Genomic DNA, 10,860 nt, shown 5'->3' on the forward strand with positions numbered 1-10,860 from the left:
CGCCTCTATCGCTCCTTCCTCCGCACTCGTGACAGGGATACACTCCAACGCCACCGGCAAATACAGCGACACGTACGGAACCTTATTACAGCAACGAAACGCCGGGACTGGCGCCAGACCTGCACATGACTCAATGCCACCCTCCCTATCAACTCCTCCAAGTACTGGTCCGCCTTCCATCGTCTTACTGGTTCCCTTTCCGCTCCCCACTACCCCCTTCTCCATAACGATCGCCCCCTTCCAGACAACCTCAGTAAGGCCAACCACTTCGCTTCCCACCTTTCCGAGGTCTTCTCCATCCCCGATGATCCCCACTTTGATAATTCTCTTTTCCCCACCGTCACGGAACGTGCTGATACCTCAGTCGCTCCACTTGCTCCTAGTCTCCAGTACTTGGGGCAGTTGCCCCCCTCCGACGTCAACACTCCCATCACAGCACAAGACATTAAACTTCTCCTCCAGTCCAAACGCAACACGGCCCCTGGTCACGACTGTGTCACCTACTGTCACCTTCGAGAAAGCCCCTATTCCTTCCTAACTGTCCTCGCCCATCTCTATAATGTCATCCCCTTTACTGGCTTCTACCCTGACCTGTGGAAGACCTCCCGCGTCCTCCTATTCCTCAAACCCAACAAACCCCCTTCTGCCGCCTCTTCCTATCGTCCCATCTGCCTCACCTCCATCTTCAGTAAGGTCTTTGAATCCATCCTCTCCCACCGTATCCATCGGCACCTTGCTCAACACCACCTCCTTCCCCTTACCCAGTGTGGCTTCCGACCCTCCTTCTCTGCTGACGACCAACTCCTCAACCTTGTTCACCTTCTGTCCCTCCAGCTCAACTCCCGTTGCTCCACCATTTTTGTTTCCCTTGACCTCGAAAATGCCTATGACCGTGTATGGCATCCTGGTCTCCTCTTTAAACTCCAAACCTATGCCCTACCTATCAATTATGTCTGTCTGGTCGCTTCCTTCCTCTCGCACCGTCCTTCCTATGTCACCCTCCACAACACCAACTCCCATATCTTTTATCCCACGGCTGGCGTCCCCAGGGTTCTGTCCTCTCCCCTCTCCTTTATCTCTTGTATACAGCTGATATGCCCAAGCCACCCCCACCAGTCCACCTTCTCCAATATGCTGATGACACTGCCTTCCTGGCTCTCTATCCTACCCTTCAACGGTCTCAACGTACCCTCCAAACCCACCTTAACCAGTTCACCACTTGGTGTAACCAGTGGCTCCTCCGTCTCAACCCCTCCAAAACCCAGGCAATCATCATAGGCTGCACCACTCTCTCCTTTCGCCTCCATGATTTCTACCTCACCCTTTATGGTCGTCCTATCCAACTCACCCCCACCCTGAAATACCTTGGCCTCACCCTTGACCGACACCTCACCTGGACCCCTCATCTCCTGACCATCCAGCAGAAAGCCCATTCCCGCCTCCGCCTGCTGAAACTCCCGTCCGGCCGGACATGGGGATTGCATCCTTCTACCATCCTCCACACCTACAAATCCCTCATCCGTCCTATCCTCTGTTATGCCAGCGTCGCCTGGATCTCCGCCCCCACCCGCTTTTACAAGGCCCTCCAAATCCTTGAACGCCATGCGCTCCGCCTTGCCTTCCGTATCCGCCTTCCTTCCCCCACACGGCTCCTGTATGAACTGATCCCCTTCCCCCACCTCCTCTTGTTCCTCCAACATCTCCGCATCCTTTACATTGTTCGCAGGGTTGATCCCCCCCACCCTCTGGTTTTCCTCCTTCCTCTCCACCCCCCGCCCGTTGCCGCGCCTCTATCGCTGTATCCCTCCCTCTCTCCACCTCCACACCCTCCATCTCCTTCATCAGGGCAATTTCCAACGCCTCCCCCTCCCGGATGACGAACTTTGCCGTGACATATACCCTTCCTTCCAACTATAACCCGGCCTTGTTCCCCCCCCCCTCCCCAGGGCCCCCTTCTCCTCTTTCCTCCTTCTCCCATAGCGGATTTTCCTCCATCCCCCCCTCCCCTGAGACCCTGCACCCCATACTTTCCTCTCTCCTTCCCACATCCCTCCCTACCTGGCCCTCTTCCGCGCACTCCCCATTCCCCTCCCCCATCTCTTCCCCTCCCTCCCTTCTTCAGGTCTCCCTCATCTCCTTGAACCTGGCAGATCCTCTGTATTGATCCTCATCAGTGTGCCACATCAGTGTTGTGTTTAGTGCTGTTTCTCGTGTGCGTCAAGAGGTGTGATTTTAATTGTGTACTGCCTTAAGGTTCGCCGTCAGTGTTACGTTGTGTGCTATGCCATCTGTCAACACCTTTATGCTCCAGTCATACTGTGCCTTGTGTTCTTTTAATCGTCGCAGTGTGTGGCTTTTTGTGTGAGCTACTTTTAAACAGTTTTTTATCTCCATTTTACAGTCAACCCGTTTTTTTCTTTGTCTATTGCCTTCCATGATGTTCTCCCTTTTTATATCTATGTTCGCCTTCTTCTCTCCTTTGCTGTTTTTAAATGTCTTCTATTGTTTTGTTCTATGGCTTTCGGCTGAAGAGCAGCGCATATGCTGCTGCCAGCCCGCCCTGTTGGGGAATTGAAATACAATAAAGAAAAAAAAATTGAAAGGTGCATTTAAGGAAACCGTATTGGATCAAGCAGATTTTATATTTGCATTAAAATACCCTCAAAGATGTGACTAAAAGATTTTAAAAACTGATGGCGAAAACAAAAGAGACTGACAAATTTTGAAAATAAAACCTTATGAATGTAAGGAAATTATTAAATTATTAATTTTATTTTAGGGTTAAGTTTTCAAAAATTCTTTAACCGCTGTAAAAGCAAAAATTCATAAGGCTATTTTCTCTATAAACAAACGTGCTTAAAATTGTAAATTTAAAATGGAAGTCAACTATAGGTAACATTAATTGTCAGACTGTCAGACTATAATGAGCTACAGAGTACAGGGCTATTACAAATGATTGAAGCGATTTCATAAATTCACTGTAGCTCCATTCATTGACATATGGTCACGACACACTACAGATACGTAGAAAAACTCATAAAGTTTTGTTCGGCTGAAGCCGCACTTCAGGTTTCTGCCGCCAGAGCGCTCGAGAGCGCAGTGAAACAAAATGGCGACAGGAGCCGAGAAAGCGTATGTCGTGCTTGAAATGCACTCACATCAGTCAGTCATAACAGTGCAACGACACTTCAGGACGAAGTTCAACAAAGATCCACCAAATGCTAACTCCATTCGGCGATGGTGTGCGCAGTTTAAAGCTTCTGGATGCCTCTGTAAGGGGAAATGAATGGGTCGGCCTGCAGTGAGCGAAGAAACGGTTGAACGCGTGCGGGAAAGTTTCACGCGTAGCCCGCGGAAGTCGACGAATAAAGCAAGCAGGGAGCTAAACGTACCACAGCCGACGGTTTGGAAAATCTTACGGAAAAGGCTAAAGTGGAAGCCTTACCGTCTACAATTGCTACACGCCCAGACACCCGATGACAAAGTCAAACGCTTGTGGGAGGAACTTGATTATCGGCTTGATGTTTGCCGAATCACTAAAGGGGCACATATCTAACATTTGTGAATGCCTAAAAAAACTTTTTGAGTTTTTGTATGTGTGTGCAAAGCATTGTGAAAATATCTCAAATAATAGAGTTGTTGTAGAGCTGTGAAATCGCTTCAATCATTTGTAATAAGCCTGTATTTGTTTGCTGAATGGTTTAAGTCGTCTGAGACAGGCTGCATAGCAACGAAAACACCGTCACGCAAATCCAGTTTTGCTTTATTTTTTGCAAATAGTAAAACTTTATTCGAAAAGCTAACCTCAGAAATGGTTGTATGTTGGCTTCGTTTAAGCAGCCGATGATATTAATCAAATGGTTCAAATGGCTCTGAGCACTATGGGACTTAACAGCTGTGGTCATCAGTCCCCTAGAACTTAGAACTACTTAAACCTAACTAACCTAAGGACATCACACACATCCATGCCTGAGGCAGGATTCGAACCTGCGACCGTAGCAATCGCGCGGTTCCGGACTGAGCGCCTAGAACCGCTAGACCACCGCGGCCGGCTGACATTAATCCCACATTATGCATGCAGCCCTACAAGGTGCACACCTGAGAAGCTGTGTAGTTGCTAATGTGCCCTTGGTAACCAGTTCGGTACCGTAAAAGATTTCAGTTGGCGAATGTGTTCAAATGGCTCTGAGCACTATGGGAGTTAACTTCTGTGGTCATCAGTCCCCTAGAACTTAGAAATACTTACCTAACTAACCTAAGGACATCACACACATCCATGCCGGAGGCAGGATTCGAACCTGCGACCGTAGCGGTCGCGCGGTTCCAAACTGTAGCGCCTAGAACCGCTCGGCCACTCCGGCCGGTGGCGAATGTGTAATCAACTCCATTTCACTCTTAAGAACAGAGTTCTGGAATCCTTGAAGTTATTGATTCTACTGATCAAGAGAGTACGGCAAATCGTCGACGTACTTCCTGGTATAGAGGAGAGTTCTGTACCTTGGAACGCTTCTCAGATTTTGGCTTCTAGCCACCACTGTAACAAAAATTTAATTTTTTTAATTCCTTTTTTAAGTGATGGCATTCACATTTTATGTGGCTCAGCCTTCTCTTGATATTACACATAATTACTCCAGAAAATCAAGATTTTTCCAAACGTGAAAAGATGTCCCAAGGTGCAAAATAATTACGTACCTAGGGACAATTATTCTACAGAATTTAAAAGCCCTGCAATCGAGAAAATCTTGTCAGTACTGTATTTCGTCGTCTACCTGTTACATAACTGGTGCGTTACACTCCAATAATCAGCAAGTAAAATCGAATTCAGGAGCAGTATTATCAAAAATAAGTTACAAGTTATAAAATTTTAGAACTAAAGTTATCGGAAATTAACACAAATTCCAATTTTCAATACAGGCAAATGTGCAAAGGAATTACCTAAACTAAGTTAACTTGCGAATACTACTTATTCCATCGTGAAAGACCTTCGTCTGTTTCAAGTTATAAGACCATGCACGACCAGTCAAGTATGGCTCAACTGTCCACAATTGTATAATTAACTTTAAAAATAAGTAGAATTTTACTTGTTATAAAAAAATACACTCCTGGAAATTGAAATAAGAACACCGTGAATTCATTGTCCCAGAAAGGGGAAACTTTATTGACACATTCCTGGGGTCAGATACATCACATGATCACACTGACAGAACCACAGGCACATAGACACAGGCAACAGAGCATGCACAATGTCGGCACTAGTACAGTGTATATCCACCTTTCGCAGCAATGCAGGCTGCTATTTTCCCATGGAGACGATCGTACAGATGCTGGATGTAGTCCTGTGGAACGGCTTGCCATGCCATTTCCACCTGGCGCCTCAGTTGGACCAGCGTTCGTGCTGGACGTGCAGACCGCGTGAGACGACGCTTCATCCAGTCCCAAACATGCTCAATGGGGAACAGATCCGGAGATCGTGCTGGCCAGGGTAGTTGACGTAGACCTTCTAGAGCACGTTGGGTGGCACGGGATACATGCGGACGTGCATTGTCCTGTTGGAACAGCAAGTTCCCTTGCCGGTCTAGGAATGGTAGAACGATGGGTTCGATGACGGTTTGGATGTACCGTGCACTATTCAGTGTCCCCTCGACGATCACCAGTGGTGTACGGCCAGTATAGGAGATCGCTCCCCACACCATGATGCCGGGTGTTGGCCCTGTGTGCCTCGGTCGTATGCAGTCCTGATTGTGGCGCTCACCTGCACGGCGCCAAACACGCATACGACCATCATTGGCACCAAGGCAGAAGCGACTCTCATCGCTGAAGACGACACGTCTCCATTCGTCCCTCCATTCACGCTTGTCGCGACACCACTGGAGGCGGGCTGCACGATGTTGGGGCGTGAGCGGAAGACGGCCTAACGGTGTGCGGGACCGTAGCCCAGCTTCATGGAGACGGTTGCGAATGGTCCTCGCCGATACCCCAGGAGCAACAGTGTCCCTAATTTGCTGGGAAGTGGCGGTGCGGTCCCCTACGGCACTGCGTAGGATCCTACGGTCTTGGCGTGCATCCGTGCGTCGCTGCTGTCCGGTCCCAGGTCGACGGGCACGTGCACCTTCCGCCGACCGCTGGCGACAACATCGATGTACTGTGGAGACCTCACGCCTCACGCCCCACGTGTTGAGCAATTCGGCGGTACGTCCACCCGGCCTCCCGCATGCCCACTATACGCCCTCGCTCAAAGTCCGTCAACTGCACATACGGTTCACGTCCACGCTGTCGCGGCATGCTACCAGTGTTAAAGACTGCGATGGAGCTCCGTATGCCACGGCAAACTGGCTGACACTGACGGCGGCGGTGCACAAATGCTGCGCAGCTAGCGCCATTCGACGGCCAACACCGCGGTTCCTGGTGTGTCCGCTGTGCCGTGCGTGTGATCATTGCTTGTACAGCCCTCTCGGAGTGTCCGGAGCAAGTATGGTGGGTCTGACACACCGGTGTCAATGTGTTCTTTTTTCCATTTCCAGGAGTGTATAACTGAAGAATAACCAATACATTCCAAATAGCTTTAATATAGCCTACTGTACAGAACTTAAATGTGTAAAACTGGAAGTATGTACAAATGCTGCACGAATCACCAGGTCATGTTCAAAAACAACAAAAACTTTGCGAAAATGGCAGAAACTGCTTATGGCAGTCCTTAGTACACGTTCTTCATGTGATCCCAAAATCAGTCACTTGACTGACGTACTGATGGAGAAACGTCAAGTACTCCCGAGTACACTACCCTCTACGTATAACACTCCTTCCCCCCCCCCCCCCCCCCCCACACACTGATTTCGATATGAGGAAATTTGTATTAAAATTAGTGAAATAGCTGCTTTTGTAGACTTAGAGACTAGGCAACAGCACTACTTCATCTATTAATTTATTGTCTCGATGAGTGAATTAAGTGATGTTAAATAATCTGATGTTCAGATGACTTCCGAGAATGCAGCCCATTGATGTCTTCGACTGCTGTCGTTATTTTGAGTTACCGCGCCATTTTCAAGGCATTTTACATACTGGGAGTGTAGCATTCTGTCCACTCGTCTAACATAGCGTGCCTAGGAAGCTGTTTTCTCGAATCGCTAGACAACAATTCAAGCAAATCGTATTAATGGAGTTTATTAGAGTAAGTTAAATTGACAATACTTTACTTTGCGTATTCCCAAAAGTGTGTCGCAAACAAATGGTGACACGCAAATAATCATTGTCCTTCGGTACATACAGCTTCAATGGAAGTAAAGAAAACAGTTCATCACTCACTGCTGTGGCGTTTGTATGATGGCTCTTCTTCCTCTCCGGCTACGGCTAGGCGTCGCGGCGCTTATGTTCTCTTCGTATACATGCCGCTCCTGTCTTGGTGTCGTCCTAGTCAGCGTCCTATCACAGCCCTCTCTGGTCTTCCGTTCTTCATCATCGTGCCGGCGCTTCTCGTTATGTCGAAACATTCCTCTTCCTCTGCCCTCTCCTCCAAAGCGACGGGCCGTCGTGGTGTAGGGAGCGCGACAACAGCGGGAGAGGCCGGAGGGTGGACGCTCCGCTGGACCGGCAGATGTGGCTTCCTGTCGTACCCCGCCATCCAACCTTCGCTCTGGCGGAAACGTCTCCCGGAAAACGATCAGAAGGGTACGCGTCACCTTCTGACGCCAGTAACAAGATGTAGAAGGAGGCGGCTGCTGCGGTGTGAGCTGGTCCAGCTCCATCGGTAGGACGAGAGGAGGCGGAGGAGGCGAAGGTTCCGTCTCCATAGGGTCGTCCCGCAGTGTCGTGATGACATCCTCTGGCGGTTGCTCTGGCCACAGTGTCCTCAGGATCCGTCAATCCGAGCGAAGCGACATAGAAAGATCACCGTGCACATGACAGTGGCGAATTTGATTGTGATGTCGGCGCTTCATGAAGTCTGGACCTGAAATGAGATACAGAAAAACGCCAAGTCGACGAACGATCTCGCCTCGCGCCCACTGTCTGCTGCCGCTAAAAGCCCTGTGAAACACAATATCGTGCGGCGCGAAACGATACTTGCGGCGCCGGCCGCAGTGACCGAGCGGTTCTAGGCGCTTCAGTCTGGAACCGCACGACCGCTACGGTCGCAGGTTCGAATCCTGTCTCGGGCATGGATGTGAGTGATGTCCTTAGGTTAGTTAGGATTAAGTAGTTCTAAGTTCTAGGGGACTGATGACCTCAGATGTTAAGTTCCACAGTGCTCAGAGCCAGTTAAATCATTTGATACTTGCGGCAGTCCTTCGGCGCTGGATGCTGGAGCAGGGGTAGCACTGTTCGATGGCGACGGCCGTGAAGCAGTTCCACCGACGATGGTCCATCTCGTGGGTACCAATTACAGGAGGCGAGAAACGGTTGCAATACGTGATCACCGTTGTGTGCGGTGTGAAGTTTGACTACCTACTGCTAGAAGGTTCTGACAAAAGGTTCCGCTTCGTCGTTTGACTGTGGATGGGATGGTGCACTAGTTAGATGATGTATGCCATTGCAGAATGTTTCAAATTCATTTGACGTGAACTGAGGGCCGTTGTCCGACGCTATAACTTCAGGTAAATCTTCGAGGCAAAAAACAGAGGACAACAGCCGAATTGTGCTACGTGATGTTGTCGAGTTCATTGGCACAGCAAAAGGAAACTTGGTATACGGGTCAACCACAGTCAACCAACGAGTGTTCCAAAAACTTGCCGCAAAGTCTATATGCACACGTTACCATGGTGCTTGTGACTAAGGTCAAGCAGAGAATTTTTGTGGTGGAACGGACTGATTTTCCGCATATGCGTGACACTGTGACGTCATCCGATCTATTTGGCTCTCCATACCCTGCCAAGTACAGTGTCGACGCGCCAACTGTTTCGTACAAACAATCCCTCAGTGTCCTTGGTGAAGTAGCTGCAACACTTCTTCTTGCAAAGCTTTAGGGGTCAACACACGTGACTTTCCATTATTATTTTGAACAAGAATCACACCTTTCTGTGTAGCGAGGCTATGCAGACATGCGAAATATCGGCACACTACAGTGTTCTTAATGCTACGCAAGGAACAACGGCAAGACGTGCGAATGTATGTTAGTAAAGTGTTCAGATCTGAATCAGATTCCGCGGCCTGTGCAATGTTCCTATACTTCAGCGGAAAGGATTGAGCATCGATGTGACAACAAGATGCAGCAGAAGCGTCGAAGTCAGTGTCAGGGCCAAACGGAAGACGTGAAAGTGCGTCCGCATTACCATGTTGAGCTGTTGGACGATACACAATGTTGTACTGGTATTGAGACAACAACAAGCCCACCTTTGCAAATGTTGGTCAGTTCGTACAGGAACCGGCTTCATCGGATGAAACAAGGACTGCAATGAATTGTGATCCGTTACAAGGAGAATTTTCTGCCATTCACCAATTCTGTGTAAAAGCACTTCACCGATGCCGTAAGAGGAAGCGTCAACTTGCAACACAGCTGCTTTGTCAGGATCAAAGTGAACCAAGCATCGATCACTGAGCAAGAAAGCTTTTCAAAAGCTTCTTTGTACTCATCTTTCCAAACAAAGGGGACGTCCTTGCGACGCAAGAAATGCAATGGAGCTTCGATTTGTGCAGCGTTCGTTGTGAACCGAATATAATGGTTCACTTTCCCTAAGACTGACTGCAATTCTGTGACATTGAGAGGAACTGGCAGGTCACGTATGGCTAACAAATGTGACTGAAGAGGATGTACATCTTGACTGTTTATGACATGACCAAGATACTGCAACTCAGGTTTAAAGAAATCACACTTGTCCAGTCTACACTTCAGTCCTGCATCAGATAACACACAAAACAAAGCACGCAAATTTGCATTGTGTTCTTTAGGTGTACGGCGTGCTACGACAATATCGTCCAAATGGTTTGAACAGTTTGGCACACGAGCAGTCAGCTGTTCCAAATACCATTGGAAAATGGCGGGTGAGGAAGCACTGCCAAAAGGCAAACGCAAATATTTAAACAAGCCCAAATGAGTATTCACTACACACACTTTTTGTGATTCTTCATCGAGAACTATTCGAAGATACTCGTTACGCAAATCAGTTTTTGAAAAGTAGTGACCAGCACCTAATCTGTCCACGAGATTCTCTGGGCATGGCAAGGGGTAAGTGTCAATCACAGTTTGGGTTGACCGTAGACCTGAAGTCAACACGGAGGCGAATGCGACCTGAACGTTTGGGGAGCAAAACTGTGGACTTGCCCATTGACTAGATTGTATGGGCGCAATAGCTCTGGTATCTAGAAATTTCTTAAGTTCAGCTACGACTTTGTCCCATAATGCAATGGGAACAGTTCTGGCCCTGCAAAATTCACGCTGAGCATTGTCTTTCAAAGTAATATCTGCCCGCATCTCGTGGTCGTGCGGTAGTGTTCTCGCTTCCCACGCCCGGGTTCCCGGGTTCGGTTCCCGGCGGGGTCAGGGATTTTCTCTGCCTCGTGATGGCTGGGTGTTGTGTGATGTCCTTAGGTTAGTTAGGTTTAAGTAGTTATAAGTTCTAGGGGACTGATGACCATAGATGTTAAGTCCCATAGTGCTCAGAGCCATTTGAACCATTTTTGAAAGTAATATCTGTAAGAAAATTCATAACCTTGCCTAAACCTTCAGAAAAGAGGTCCGGGAATTCAGCTACACTGTCTTTTGCAAGGAAAGCAGTCACTAACAACAAATTGTCCTGAATGTTAAAGCCAAACAAATCTACTGGATCAAGACGAAATGTGTTCTCACAATCGCGTGACTGTAGCCCGTGAAAGTCACTGTTCGCGTTTGTGAGCGAAACATGGCAGGCTAAATACATTTTCCGAGAATGG

The 10,860-nt window shown here is 48.4% G+C and overlaps 1 non-coding gene across 1 annotated transcript; it reads right to left on the reverse strand.

The window, feature by feature from the left end:
- Window positions 1–4,277: 4,277 nt before the first annotated feature.
- Window positions 4,278–4,361, reverse strand: Trnap-ugg. The gene has a single exon. It is a non-coding gene; the product is annotated as a tRNA-Pro (tRNA).
- Window positions 4,362–10,860: the final 6,499 nt, after the last annotated feature.

This window comes from Schistocerca piceifrons, chromosome X, assembly GCF_021461385.2.
Source record: "Schistocerca piceifrons isolate TAMUIC-IGC-003096 chromosome X, iqSchPice1.1, whole genome shotgun sequence".
Taxonomy (NCBI): domain Eukaryota; kingdom Metazoa; phylum Arthropoda; class Insecta; order Orthoptera; family Acrididae; genus Schistocerca; species Schistocerca piceifrons.